Source organism: Pteropus medius, unplaced genomic scaffold, assembly GCF_902729225.1.
Source record: "Pteropus medius unplaced genomic scaffold, Ma_sr-lr_union100, whole genome shotgun sequence".
Taxonomy (NCBI): Eukaryota; Metazoa; Chordata; class Mammalia; order Chiroptera; family Pteropodidae; genus Pteropus; species Pteropus medius.
Window position 1 is genome coordinate 16,911,941 of NW_024346062.1, and position 16,439 is coordinate 16,928,379.

A 16,439-nucleotide genomic window follows, 5' to 3' on the forward strand; every position below is an offset into this window, starting at 1 on the left:
GAAATTTTAGAGAAATCTATTATTTATCTAATTACATTATAGATTCAAGAAAATTATGGAGTAACCTGCATCTACATAGAAAGTAAGTTATGTAATAAGTAATGTCATTTTAAAAGTTATTTTCTATTTGGAGCAATATAATGTAATTTTCTTAGAATTTTAAGTATTACTCTGTAGCACCTACATGTTGCCTAATTTTCATGCATATTTTAAATTTGTTTATTTTTTCCATATTTACTGAGAACATACAATGTGTCAAATATTGTGATAGTTTTTTGTAGGTAAAATGGTAAAGAAGACTCACCTCCAGTTTCACAGCTATACATCCTCTACTAAATATAAACAGCTATTATAATATTGTCACAAAGTGGGTTCTCCAGATGCAGATGGTAAGACAGATTTTTGGGGTGCAAGTATTTATTAGTGACCAACATCTGTGAAATAAAAGGGCAGGGGGATTAGGATTCGGCAGTGGAAGATGTTGAACAACAATACAGGACCATCAAAGCCACGGCCAACTCAGTAGAGAGTTTTGGCGCTATTATTGACTATCAAAGTGTCCTACGTAAAGTGACATAGCCAGGCCTTTATACTTCTGCCCCAATCAATCACCAGATGCAGGCTGAACAAGAAAGCGTATAACAGTGGGGAAAGGTGCTCTCTATAGCCAGGCAGCCCTTGAGAATCTGACACATGGAAACTGTCTGTGAAGGTAATCCTGGGTTCTGGACAGCAAGTCTTTAATTAAATGGGAGCGTGAGCTGCAAATCTTCGTATATACCACACTCTGTTATAAAAACACTCAGTGAATTACTGGCAGTGAAGGTAAGGGGGCCATTGCTGTTTTCATCTTTTGTTCCTAAAGTCACGTAGTCTTCCTATTGCAAGTGCAAAGCCAAATAAAAGTTTTCAATTTAATGCATATACTGTATACTAAAATATGACACCTCACTATTACAGCATATAGCCACCAGGCTGCCCCTCCTGTTGGGTCTTTAGTAAACCTTTTCAAAGTTATATCATGCTGGCAGCTTAGATGGTATGGAAACGACAGGCCCATTTTTGGTCTTCGCATAAAGTGGGTTACTTGATTGACATGATATTTCATGGGATCCAATGCCACTCATTAAAACACTCTGTAAGCCCACAAATAATAGTACTGCCTGAGAACTTGTGGGCAAGAAAGGCAAATCGGTACCCAGAATATGTATCTATTCTTGTGATGAACCACTAGCCCTTCCAAGACGAAAGGAGAACAAAGTAGTTAACTTAACACCAAATGGCCAGTTTGTCTTCTCAAGAAATGAATCCTACCAAGGACTTGGCATTGTTATCTGATATTGACTTCTGGTAGATCAAGCTTAGTGAAATTGGTGCTATTTGTTTTATGCAAAGTCTTTATATAATTACTACCATAGCCACTTAATGCATGTGTTCATTGTGCTGGCACTGGATAATCAGATTACAGACACAAACTGAAGTCATCCTGCTTGTCCATTTTGCCCACTTGTATGTTTAGAGATGCTTCTGTGGTGGATGCTTTCTGGTAGTCATAAACATGTGATACAAAGATCTTCTTCCTACATTGTGCCCACTCTCATATGTCCATCTGTATGCTTATACTCCAGACTTTCTTGTCTTCAGTCTCCTAAGTTGATTAACTCCCTTTCTTTGGTGCAAAATTATCTGAATAAATGGTTGGGCCTGTATAGCCATTCCTCAATTTAGTCACCAGATAAGCTGCCCCTGGGGAAGATATAATCTCAGGCAAGGGGACTTTCTGCAGCTAAGTCATAGCTTGAAGAAGCTCACAAATGAAGGCTGTGTGCTCATCACATTCCCTGAAGCCTAATGGCAAGTCCTTCTTTAAAGGAGATGTGGACAGTATATTTCTATATGTACCACAAACATGTGACAACAGCTTCCTAACAGAAAGCATGAAGCATTTGAGGAGATAAAAGGAAGAGTGCCTCAAAGATATCCCACGATCAAATTATTTGGCAGCTAACATAGATTATCTAGATGAATTAATGACAGATTTTTATTTTATAGTTTAATGAAAAATTACCTCTTTCCTTCCTCTCTACCTATTCTAGGTTCACAAGGGAGGCAATTCTAGTTATTTAGTTGTATACAGAGGCAAGGATGGTCAGAGTTCCTCACAGAAGAAGTAAAAAAAGGTGAACAGATATTTGAAAATAAAATAAAAGAACAGAAACTAGGTACATGCCTGGGGATGGAGAGAGGATATATGGGTGAGTTGTTAAGGCAGTGAGAGAAGCATTCATGCGAAGGTCTAAGAATGAATGAGTATGCTGAATGGGAGAACTAGAAATTGCTTATTATGGAATGAACAGCATATGAGAGGCAAGGAATAATGGGAGATACGGTTGGAGAAATAATTAGAGAACACATTTTAAATTTGTAAACCACGCTGTGGAATTTGGACTTCCTGGTAGGAGTGCTAGGAAATCCATGCAAGTTTTTAAGTGGAGTAGTGATATGTTCACATTTTATTTGTGTTTCATAAAGATCATTGAAACTGAAGTTTGAAAACAGATTCCAAATATTGACAACCTCATAGGATCTCCCTTCGGTAAAAAGACCCACTATATTTCTGAAAGGTAACAATTCACCATTCACATATGCAATTACCTATGCTTCCAAATTTGCTGTAATAAAAAATGACCTTGAAAAATTTTCTGATTAGGCCACCATGCAGAGGAAATCTGTTACAGCCAAGAAGGTTTTATGGAAGAATTATTCCAATTATGTTCAAAATCAGATTTGGTGGCTAAAACCAATTAAAATATTATGACATCTATGATAAATGCAGAATTTGATTCTGTCTGTAGCTTTAAGTAGAAAGGAACCAAACCAGGTCAAATTCCAAAATTCTAGACCTAATAATAGAGCATATTATACAAGTAAGCACACAAATTGACTAAAAGTAAAATTATATATCTTAATAATACTTAGGCAGGTTAAAAAAATTTAACATATAAAGTTTTAATATAATAATCTTGCTGCAAAAGATGAAAAAAAGCTCCTGTTTTTATTCCCATTATGTATATTGTTTTCCCAAAGGATAGAACTTGCATTTTGTATTAAGATAAGCTACAATACATGGATTTTTTTCACTCTGGCAGTCCTCGAGATTATTATTCCAGTACCCAAATACTCATATCAGATCAATTTAGCAAGGAATAAAAACTTTCAATATAGCTAAAAACTATTCTGTAGTTCAGGAGAGAGGGCCTAAAGTTTATAGGGGTGCATGTGAAAGAACAATGAGCAAGGAGGCAGGCAATAAAATGTGAAATTAAAAGGCAATAAGGATTAAGAATATATAAAGTAAAAGATGTGAACATGTAAATTTCAGTCAAGTGTTAGCAAAAGAAATAAACTCTGCTTGCATAATTGTTACAATTAGAGACAGTTGATTTGTATGTATTTAACCGCAAATGCTCACTTCAGTCCACCTATAAAAGAATATTGTAGATGAGAAAGCATGCAATATAGGAACACTATACAGAGGAAATGAAAAATTTACCATGCCATACGTGGCAATCCATAATGGAAAAATATGACTAGTAAATGCTCATGTATCCGAGATCATTTTGAGATATGATCTCATTTTTTATTCCACAATGAATTAGCTTTTCCCATCCAATTAGAAATTTTCCTCTTCAGTCAATATTTAATTTTCCTTCATATTTTCCAAAGCATAGGGGTTTCCTCTCTCCTATTCATTTAGAACTGAGATTCTGGGATGCTTTGCCAGCTGAATAAGCAAAATGCATACATCTGAACAGTCACTGAGCAAGAGCATAGATCACACTAAGGAATAATGAGCACATTCCTTCAACTGTTTTATCATTACTATCTTATTTATGTAGGTCAACGAAGAGAACAACTTATAGGATCATTTCTGTAATTTTCCAAACAGCTAAAAATGAGACCATTAGAAAATTCTTTCACCTTAGTTGCTAATTTTTATCTATTTGTTTAATATGACTTAGATCCCTTTGTGTCAGAAAAGCACTTTTGTAATTCCAAGGACAGTTTTCATCATATCATTGTTTCTCTGATTACTTCTTTAAAACATTCTATACCTTAAGCTAATGCTTATGATAAGTTTAAATAAGTATCAAGGCACCTTTTATACAGGTTTGGTATGATGATTCACACAGACCCACTCTCTTACTCACTCCAGTTTCCTCAGTATGGGTTCTCAACATGGGCCATTAAAGAATTCAAGAGTTAATCACAGTGACTAACCAATTCAGATTGTCCAAATAATTTTTGGAACAAGTAGAATTTATAGCTATATGTGGTCATTAACCATTTCTTGTGAATTAAAATGCTTCTATTTAGCACAATCAAGTTTTAATTTACATTTCATGAATAGCTACCAATGCCCTGCCAAGAAAAATGAAGCTTAATATATATGTATAATATGTTTATGTATATTTTTACAATTTCCTTCATGAAGCCAAGTGACTGTAATAATGTTGAGTCACAGACGTTTTTCCTTCATTCCATAAAAATGATTAAAAATCTTGAAAAACATTGTGCTGTAGAATTGTTGTGCAATGGACATGTTCTACCTTTATGCCTTCCAGTGTGATAGCCACTAGCCAGACACGGTTATTGTACCCTAAAAGTTTGGCTGAAAAGTTTAAAACTTTATATTTAAATTTAAACAATAGCCAGTTATATCTGATGACTACCATATTGGACAGAGAAGATTTATTGCAGTAAGAAAGTTACTGTACAAACATTTTCACAATATTGGCAGAAAATAATTAAGTATAATTCTGAAGCACAGTGTGAAAAGTATAATATTAGTATAATGTTATACACAAGGTAGCTAAAGGAACACAGAAAATCTCTAACTCAGATTAGAATAAATGGCAGACATCAAGGAAAGTGTTTACAAAGGAGAAAAAAGCAATTGTCATGAAGGATGAGCAAGAGTTAGAGCCAAGAAGATCCTTGGCTGCATTTGCAAAAAAGATAAATTATAATAATCATGGCCATATCTATTTTCAAAACTAGATTGTTCTGGTCACTGGTGATTCTTGCTCATGTTTCTTCCTTCCAGTGTTATACTTCTGTGTGCAATCATCAGATCTTACAGCAAAGATTAGAGTATCTACCAAAATATTAAATCAGTTCCTCATTGGATAAAAAAAATACAGGTAAATATTTTGTAGTTTGGCAATCTCCCTTTTCCATATGATATCTGAAGAAATGTTTTACTGCAAGCAATATATAATTGTCTACTTATAATGTCTGGAAGATCATTGTTTCTTTCTGCCCTAACCATGTATTTTTAAAACAGGTCTAACTATTTTAGTGGAACTCAAAGGCAATATTAGGAAGCTGGTAATACAGTCCTGCTTATGACAATGAACAAAAATTCCCTTACTTCCTTTCTCCCCTTGTTCTCACTTCCTGTTGTGCCCTAGGTGAACCTAACCTTCAACCTCTAATTTTTTAGTTCAACTTGTGACCTACATCTCACCATTCATCCAACAGTTTATTAAGCTGACTCCCTCTAACTTCAGCTCTCAGTTCAGTACTGAGTTCTTATTCACTCTGTTGCCTCTCTTGCTCCTGACTACTTGGGGTTAATGCATTTGCCCTTCTCTTTTTGTGCTGGAGAAGCAAGTCCTCTGTGCCCTCTGGCTGACACTCAGATTGATTTATCATAGTCTTAAAGTTATTCTATGGCTTCCAGGGATATCTGTTTAGTATGTGCTCAAAGATCTCATTTAGAGCACTCTTTATATTTTCTGAGCTCTAAAAAGGATTTGATTTTAAATTAGACACACACATACAAAGGACAGCATGGGATATTGTCTGTGTATTCATTTTCTGCCCTTTGAAAACAGCAGATGTGCCAATTAACGCCACAAATTCCTTGATGCTCCTCCCATCAAGTGGGTGGGCTCTGTGACGGCTTTGACTAATAGACTATATGGGAAGTTTTGCTGTGCCTGTTTCTGGCTCCAGGCCTTTAAAGACTAGCAGCTTCCACTTCATGTTTCCTGGAACATTCACTCTTGGAAATCAGCCACCATGCTGTGAGAAAGCCAAAGCTGCCTCACAGAGAGGACTAGCCTGGCTGAGTTCCCAGTTAGCAATCAGCACCAACTTGCTATTCCATGTGAGGAGCCTCCTCAACACCTAAACCTAATTCAGATGATGAAATCCTAGATCGTGATCATGTACCTGATGTTGTATTGGGATGAAACTTTTGGAGTTTTTAGAGGGAGGGTAAATGTATTTTGCATGTGGGAATGACATAAATACTTTTTGGACAGAGTCTAACTGTGACAGATTAAAGATGGTCATAAATTTTTTATATTTCTCTGATTCACAGTTGCAATCTGTATCCACTTGCCTTGAGTCTGAGGGCTCTATGACTACTTTGAATGTGGCAGAAGTGGCACGTTCAGAGACTAGGATCTTCCACTTCCTGCCTCTTAAAATATTCACTCTTAGATGCCAGGCACCACGCTGTGAGGAAGCTAACAGCAAGCCCTTAGAAAGGTCCACATGAGGAAGCACTGAGGCCACAAGTCAACAGCCCCAACTGAGCTCCTAGCTATCAGTCAGCACAAATTTATAAGATATGTAAATAGATCTTTCAACCCTATTGACACAATAGGTCATGGCTGATACAGAGCAGAGCACACTATGGAGACACCTTATATTCTTTATCCACAGTCAAGAGCAGAATAAAATTCATATAAACTACTAAATTTTGGCATTATTTGTTACATAGGAATCTATATTTGAAACCCCAGAGTATCTTCATGCAGAATGTTTCTGCTCCCCCCGTGTGGAATCCTCTTCACACAAATCTTTGCCCGGTAAGTTTATGTTCAGCATTTGGTACTCAGTTAAATACAACATCATAAGAAATGCATTCCAAGTCTTAGGAACCCTCATTGTCTCAAACCCATCACTCTATTTTTTCACTGTTTATATCTTTAATAAGTGTGTATTATCTGTATGTATCCACTCCCACCCTAATTAGAATACACGTTACATAAAGTAAGAAAATTTATTTGACTTGTTCTTTGCTATAGCAAAGATATATCTTTCACCTAAAGCAGTACCTCAATATACATGTGCTAAATATATTTTTATTAAATAAAGGAATTATTAACTCTTCTACTAATTTCCTCATCAGAGAGAATCTGATTATGTGGCAATAGAAGTGAAGAATACTAGAAGCTGGTATATTCATCCTCTGTATCTCTGAATGCTTTTCTCACTGTTTCTCAAATACTAAACAACCAAATTAAGAAACTAGATTCTAACTGAATCAAATTTCAATAACCAGTTAACCACAATATTTTTAAACCTACAAGTCAAATATTCAGATAGCTCTAATGTTGGTTTAATTCATTACAAACCAATACAATTTGAATTGGCCTGCTTAAATACGCAGTAATTAATTGGAAACATCAAAGTCCCTAATTCAACCAAAAGCAAGTGTCTGATATGTGGCCGTTGTGTTTTAAAATATTAAGTTTCTTATAATGCCCTCAAGGAGACTGACTTTCAAGATTTTGGTAGACCAGAGCAGGAGTCAGCACCCTGCTGACCCACTGAGATTGACTTTCAAGATTTGGGTGAGCCAGAGCAGGAGTCAGCACTCCATTGACCCCAATTGAATGTACAATATAGTACTCCTATACCACCCAAGCAAATGGCCAGACTTTTAATTACCACAAGTTATCCACTCAATTAAAGCAATCTGTTTTTCCTCCCAAAATATGGATGTGTGTGTGTGTGTGTGTGTGTGTGTGTTAGTTCAAAAAAACTCCCATTAAAATTTGGGTTGCAAAAATACTGAGTCAGGCCTTATAGCCTTTATTACAGAAATACAAAGACGGAGGCCTTTTTGTCATTGAAATATTAGAGTATATTTCAAAACTGTTAAATCATAAGGAAGTATGACCCTGATAATTAGATCATGAATGGCAGGATAATTCCTGTGAGTGCTTGATATGCATTTTAAATTTTCCTGAGCACTGCTTTCCAAATGCATTAATTTTCTAGTATCTGTTAAAACACTTATTAAAAACTATTTATAATCTGCTTGTTTGGGATTTCTTCTATTATCTGTGAGTTCATTTTTTTTTCCTTTGACACAAAAATACCCTATGTAAAATTTCAAGGGAACCACATTATCATCTACCAGGGCCCTTGACAGAACCAAAGCAATCACACTAGTATTCCCCCAGCTTCTACCTCTCAGACACTTTCGAATCCTGTCATCCAAATCATCATGGTACTAATACATTCCCAAGCACTGAGGACTCAGAGGAGCATGATGCTTCAATGTGTTTATAGAATACATTTCATATAGACAGGCACGAAAGGAACAGTTTGCATAATTACCTGCCAAAAAGAATCCATCTGTCAGAAGAGTGGAAACTGGTATCAGACAAGTTCACATTAAAAAACAAAATCTCAATTTCCATTCTATGCACTTCATTTCCTTGAGCCTAATTATCAGTGTGCATATAAATGGGGAGAATACTTCTTGGTTACAGTTCAAAATTCTGGTCTTGGCAAGAGACAACAATAGCTGCTCATTTCTTTGGGGGCTATCCCATACAGCTGAGAGCATCAGGGCTAAAAATGCCAGGCCAAATTCTGTTGCTGCCAATGTGAAGCTTTATTTTACTGCTTGTGGCAAATGTAGTATGTGTGAGCAACAGAAATATTGTCTCATTTCCTTAGTGTTAACTAATCTTGGCTGGGCTCCAAGAAAGAAACACAACCCAGTTTCCCTGAAAAGCATTAATTTTTGTACTTATTTTCAAATACATTTCTTAAATTTCTTCCCAGTTAACTATGACAGAAACATCTGTGTTCAGAGAGAAAAAGAAAATTGCAAAGACTCATTTAGAAGACTAAAACAAAATCCAAATATTAGAAAAAAATACAAAAAGAAAAACAAATTATTTGCTTCATTAAATATTCTTAAATTAAAAATTATTTGTACACATTCTGCAAAAACTCAACTCTCAATTTTTAATATGATTTTAATCAAACATAATTTCGAAAAAGTAAGGACTTATATAAAGAGGTTAATCTGTACTTTTTGAAATAGAAACTGAAAAATCATCATGCTAGAAAAATATTTGAAAAATACAATACTTGGAAAATATTTAAGTGCTGCAGCATAAATTCCTATTAAATTATCAAAAACATCCTAAAATTGTAAAGAGAATTTTATTACTTGTAGATTAGAAATGATCTATTCATTCATTCATTCATTCATTTACAGATGTTGAGTACCTGCTTTGTGTTAGGCACTGATCTAGGATTATGGTTGTAAAGGTAGACAAAACTGAGAAAATCTGTCTTCATGGTGCTTGTATTTAATAGAAAAGATGTTTTTAAAATATGGTACTGGAAGGAGTTTGCTTTATAGGAGACATTGCATTTTTTGAATAATGTTTATATACTTCCTAGAAAATTTTGTATGTCCTTCACGTCCACAATTAACTTCTTCATTAACAATATAAAATACCTGATTCTTCAGCAGACTCTTAAATATTTCTTTTGATTTCCAGGTCGAATCCGATGGTTGAAGTAGGTAGAAAACCCATTTTATTTTTGCCACAACACAGTTATAATAAACATCCTTACAGCTATATAAGTGAGGTTTGTCTTTCCATAAGGTACATGCACAGAAAAAATATTGAATATGCACATTTTTATTTTAAGGGATTTTGCCATAAATATTTCCAAGTACTGTAAAATTGATATTTCTACTAGCAATATATTATAATATTTTTTTTTCTGGTAACAACAAGTGTTGCTAATGAGATAAGTACATTAAATGTATCATATGTTATATTAAAATGGCAGTAAGTCATTTATTATGAATATTTGCCTGTTTCCAGAATTTGTGGCCACCCTACATTATAGATGTTAACTCAGTTACAAATATTAATTCTAATCAATATTGGTTATATTAACTTTATGGTGCATTTTATAGTGCAACCTATTTTTTAAAGGTATAGTCAAGTATGTCCGTCTTTATTTTTCCACAGCTTCTGGTTTTATGTATGGTTAAAATTCTTCCTAACCAATAGATGTTCATCTTAGCTCTTCGATTTTATTATAAAATGCTTATTTCTTACATTTACATTATGTTTCACCTAAAATTTATTTTTATGAGTAGTATTAGATAATAATTTTTATTTTTTCCTATGTAGAATGATAGTTTGATCATCACATTTGCTAAATCAGGTATTATATTCCCACAAAATTAAAATACACCAGTGTCGAATATAAGATTTCAATTATGTAGACGCTGGAATCTATTTGTCCTTCGCTTGGTTCCACTTTTTGATTTTCTATTCCATACCAATATCATTTTTTAAAAAATTCTGATGCTTTTGATATTGTTTCAGTATCTTATAAGGCTAGCCTTCTATAACTATTCTTCTTTGTTATAATTGTCTTGACTATTCTCAAGTATATATTTTTCAAAAGGAATTTAAGATCATTTTAACCAACTAAAAAAAAAATAACTCTATTGTGATTCCATCAAAAATTACATTAAATTTATAATAAAATTTAGAGAGAATTGACAATTTCATGTATTAATCTTCCTATCAAAAGCCTGGAATGTCATTCTATTATTCAGGTTTTACTTTACATTACTGAGTAAGATTGAGTAGTTTTCTATATATATAGTGTAATACTTCATAATACTTGATTTTAGTTCTACTTCATTATTCAATGTTTGCTTTTATGTCATTTTATTGTTATCATGGTTTTCCACTTCTATATTTTGGTGATTTATTCAATAGCCCACAAATTGTCCGCCCCCTGCTTTGGGGAATTCTGCTTCTTACTGATAGATTAACTTGTATTAACCTAACTTGGCCTTTTAAGAGTAAGTATAAAAGCTGTGTAAGAAATACCAAAAACAGTTCTTTGAAGGTAATAGAGTACAATTAAGAAAGCCAGAATTTTACAGGGCAGAGATCCGAGAGAGAAGACAAAAGTGCTGAAAATATCCAGATATTTTTCTGCCACTTCTCTTTCCATGTGTTTGTTTATTAATAATAGTAGGAGACTTAGTAAACAAGCATAAACAGCTCAAAACTTATGGTGGTCTTATGGGGCCCGGGGGACAAATAATTGCAATTCAAGTTTCTATAAAGTTCTCTGATGTTGGAGGAGAAAGACCCTGTAGAAAAGGGAACTGCAAAAAAATAAGCCTAACATTCTGTGTTCCTTTTCTCTTTGAAGCATATTCATTTCTTAAAGTCATGGAACAAAGGCTAAGAAACTGAGGGAACATATGTTTGTGGTCTAAACTAGGTATCAGCAGTCTACAACCCACAGGTTAAATTCAGACCAACACCTGTTAATGTAAATAAATTTTTATTGGACCCTTATTCATTTTATTGAAATACTTATTCATTTATGTTTCTCTATGGATACTTTTGTGCTTCAAAGGCAGAACTGAGTAGTAATGATATAGACCATATGACCAGAAAAGCGTAAAATATTTACTCTTTGGCTGCTCACAGAAAAAGTTTGCTGACCCCTAGTATTGACCAGACACTTTTAATTATAAAAGGGAGTTTCTTGATACTTATGCTAGGAAAAGAAGCATAAACTAGGATTGCCCTAAACAAAAGCCAATAGGAAATTGGCTAACTTTCATAAAGACTAAAATATCCCATCCCTATTTTTACAAGGAAAAGTTGGTACTACTTCTAGCTGCATTTTAGGAATAAAGTAGAAAGCCTATAAGGGAAGACAGGATCTTGCACAGACTCCACAATTTTCAAACACAATGCTGGCATTAAATAAATTGTGTCCAGGATTATCAGGAGATTGCATAGAAATAACAAGTTCAAGAGAAAAAAATCAGAGAATGAAACAAACTCAGAATTAATAGAGATATTAGAGTTTCAAACAAGCATTTTTAAATTACTGTGGTTAGTATGCTGAATAGAAGATGGGGAAAAATACAGATTTGTATCAAAAAACTAGAATCTATAAAAATAGAGAATCTTTGGAAATTCTAAATCTGAGAAATACAGTACCTTAAACTAAACATTTAATAGACGGTTTTAAAAGAATAGTGAACAAAAGACCAGTAAAGTAGAAAATGGTATAGAAATAAATATTTAGGCAGATACAGAGAATAAAAGTTTCAATGGTCTGCCATTCACATAATTGGATTTACATTCGAAGAGAGAAATAAGAACAAAGAAATATTGGCTATGAACTTTTCAAATCTGATCAAAATCAAGACATATTTTAAGTGCTTGTTTGACTTAAAATTGTGTTTAAGTTAAATTATAACTGTTGCTTTTGCTTAAAATATCTTCCTCCTAAGAGCAGTCTTAAATATTTAACTAAACTACCTCTTTTTTCTGTTCTATCTGCTAGGGCCCTTACCAACAACACTATTTTATCTTGCCTGCTTATTAAGGCTCAATTCAAATACTGGAGTGAGGTGGAAGCGACCTGGAGAGAGGTGCAAAACACTGTATTCCTGGTCTAAGAGACAATAGTCAAGTTTTCAGCTCCACATCACTCTAATATTCAGGGGCACAGAGAACTCAATGTGCCAGGATTTTGGTACCACAGTTCCTCCAGCTGGTCCTCCATGAAGCCCTCCAGGAGAAAATATGCAGCCTCTCTCCTTGTAGGGGATGAAATTTATTTATATATATAGGCCAGGTTCTCTCTGGAATCCATCTAAACTTCCTCACCCTAAAGATCCCCCCACTTGTCCCAGAGTGATATCAAGCTCAGTGGGGAAAATAACGGTACCAACTCTCTCCTCTAGGACTCCAGTTAAGCCTGAGGCCTTGTTACCAGCCTCTAAGCCTCAGTGTAACATGTGTATGACAGACAAGAGATAGAGTTATTGTGTGGCAATTAGGATAACGACAGCAAGGCAATAAGTATTTAAGTTGCCATCTTTTCCTACTTTCCTAATCTTGCCTATTTCAAAATATATTCCCTCAAATAGGCTTATTACTCCAGAAACTTTTTTTCAACAAATATAACTCTGAAGGAAATTGCATGCAACTGAAATAAAAGCCCAAAATAGACTCTTATTCTTATCTGGCAGTAAAGCAAACAGATCATTAGTGAAAACACCACTATAATAACTTTTCTTTTCATACACCGAATAGTTTTGTGCAGAACATAATTTTACTGGTAGTATCTCCTTTTATATGTACTCTATAAAATCTATTGTAGAATCTATGCCAAAATAATTATGTTTATGCATTCTAAATTCAATAGAAAGTCATAAAAATAGAATCATTTTTTCTGTTTAGCCATATATTTGTCAATAGATTTTTCCATATTTTTCAAGAGTTCACAGATAGCTATGAATTTCTGACCCAAATGACCTGGTCAGATAGGTATAACATTTAACATCATGTGGAAGACTTTACAGAGATATGTTCAATATTCTCTAAATAAAAAATTTTCTTTTCCCCTAATGATTATATCATAAATAGAAAATAAAACTTTAGGAGTCTAGAGTTCTCCAAGTGCTAAATATATTGAATTACTAAGCTACAATTTTTTTTCTTGTTTTCTGGATTTCAAACGACATTGCGCTGGCAGCAAACTGACCTGAACCAAATTAACACTGAACCATGAAGAAAAATGAAGCTGACACTTGGCCCAGGGGATATTTTAAAAGGACGATAGTTTCTGTCTCCATTTCTAAACTTATTCCATTTTCAGAAGATAAAATGGATCTTCAATTTCTCATTAGTAAAAAGGAGATTAGATTTAGGAAAATTCAAATGCTTGTGAAGAGAAATGTTAATTATAATTATCCATATTTATATAATAAATATCATAAGGAGGCCTCAAAGTACTATGATTAAAAGCTGTTATTCTTTTAATTTAGCCATACAAAATTTAAATACAAGGTGGCAGGTGATAATCTGAGACATATCCATACTTGTGGGCAGTATCATTAGTGGGAGTTTCAACACTGCTTATTCACGATTGCTCAGTCATGAGGAAATATCACAGACTTGCCACCAACCATTGAATTAATTATGACCAGTTCCAATGTTAAAAGAAGCTCTGAGAAATACTTCAAGAACTTAATTACACAAATGAAAATATGGAAGACTAAAGAGATTAAACTATTTACTTATACTCACATGGTAGAATTGAAAGAGATCCCAGGTTTCCAGATTTCTACTGATACGAATTCTTATGCCCATTTAGTGACCAGATAGTAACTAGTTAATTCAGTAGAAACATAGAAATAGCTAGGGTCTTCTCATATTTGATATATATATACATATATATATATGTATATAAGAGAATACATATGAGAATGTATATAAAATCCCACTCACTTTTAAGATAGAGAAGATAACTAATATTATCTGCAGGAGAAAGTGGAAAGCATCATTGAGAACTGTGGGGGATTTGAGAAACAAGAAATTTGCTGGGTGAAAATAATGAATTTATTCTTTGACATGTTAAGTATTAGGTGTCAACAGAACAGCATTTACTCTAGTGCACTGTGGGGAAGAAAAACAAATATATCTCAATGTGTTAAAAGCAATGGATCTGACATGTTACAAGGTCTTTTGAATGAATTAACTCATTCCCTTACACAAAATGAAAGCTAGAAATCTGTCAGTAAACCTCAAAAATAGTGATAATATTGTGATATTGAGAGATGAAATGTAAGGTAGTTCTTAGGTGAGCACAAATTCTTACTCATTAAGAAAAAGTGTATTTTAAAAAGTAGATTGAAGATCAGTTCTAAATAATCATAACAACTCTAATACCATTTGAATTCTATAAATTTCTAAATGGATTTGACTTTGTAAGGGAGCTCGATATATGCAGCAACAATACAGTAAGCAATTGTCAAAGAAGTTATAAGCTATGCGTTGGAATTTTCATAATTATTGTGAAACAGGAAACAATTTTCCTACTAAACGATAGAGTAGATATAGTTTTGAAAAGAAGTCTCTAAACAATTTATGATTTCAAAGCATTTGTCTGTCAGAAAACGTGGTGAGCTAATTTTCCCCTTTATGACCAAAGAATGTTAAAATATGGCTGACATAATAACTTCAATCTTGAGTCATATAATTTTTTGCCTTAAAATTTTGATTTCTTTTGACTTCATGTGATTTTAAATGATTTGAAATAAATAGATTTCAGGGACATTTAGAAATTGACTATTTTTTTCCAAAGTTAATTTACAAATCTGTAAGCGATTATTTTAAAACTGACTTTATATTACTACAATAGGTCCAGTGAAAGGTACAGAGACATATTAGACATTATCCTGGCTCTCATGAAGTTTACATTCTCATTGGGAAGGCAGGATTTACCAAATTAGTAGTATATATTTACTATATTTACTAAGTCACAAAAAGAGTTCTTAAGTAATAGACTAAATTGAAAAAAATAACCTAGGATCAGCATATCTAAAAATCTCATAAACCAGACAGTAATTTAAATCTAAAATGAAAGGCAATATAAAGATATTATAAATTTTTGGGTAGATAATGGAAATATTTTTTCCCTTTCCATTATCTATCAAGAGAAAATTAGTTTGGGAAAAAATTAAACTCGCAATAATATGTTAAAAGAATTAAGGAAGGGAAAAAAATAGAGGTATGGAGACTGTTAAGAAGCTGTTACTATAACCCAAAAATGAAAACAATTAGTCCCTTAATTATTTTTCTGGTTGTGAGAGCTAAGAGGAGATTTGTATGTTAACGATTTGTAGTGTATAATTTACCTAGTTTCATTCATGTGAGATGTACAGTTACAATAATATGTAGTCAAAGGTGACTTTAAAACTTTTGTCTAGCATACTAAAAGGGTGACAGTGACAAATAGATTTGGGAAAATTAAGGAGGAATATCTATGTCACTGAAAGCAATTTTAGATTTAGACTATGAGGAAATGGCTAATATTAACCATTACAGCATGAAACAATGATTACCTACTGTGAGGCATTTGAATGAATAAATTAGCAACTTTAGACACTTGTTTGCATCTTCCCAGAGAAACGAAATCCTGCTGAGCATCCATTTACCATCACAGCAAGAAAATCAAGAAGAGCAGACTGTTTAAGTCTAAAAATTTTGTGTGGCTTGCATCTCACAAGGCACACTGAATAAGAAGTAAATGTGTAGCCACAATAAATGTTACAATATAATAGTATTTTCACTCCATTTCTTCACATTTTATAAGAACTCCAGTCATGTCTATCAATTTCCACAGTTTTGCAAGTTCCTAGGTCTTTTACTTGTGCTCCAAAATCTAGTCCTCTTAAGTGTAAGTCATATGACATCTATCATTTTCTCTAGTTACTTTCAGCTTTTAAAACTCCCAAACCCTCTGAAATGAATCATTGA

At 33.5% G+C, this 16,439-nt stretch overlaps 1 long non-coding RNA gene across 2 annotated transcripts in view; it reads right to left on the minus strand.

Annotated features, from left to right (window-relative positions):
• Positions 1 to 382: 382 nt before the first annotated feature.
• The window catches only part of LOC120612581 (uncharacterized), a 108,751-nt gene continuing 92,694 nt past the window's right edge, over positions 383 to 16,439 (minus strand). For both annotated transcript variants that reach the window (XR_005655500.1, XR_005655499.1), the window contains one exon: positions 383 to 434. This is a non-coding gene — a long non-coding RNA (uncharacterized LOC120612581). The remainder of the gene's footprint in view (positions 435 to 16,439) is intronic.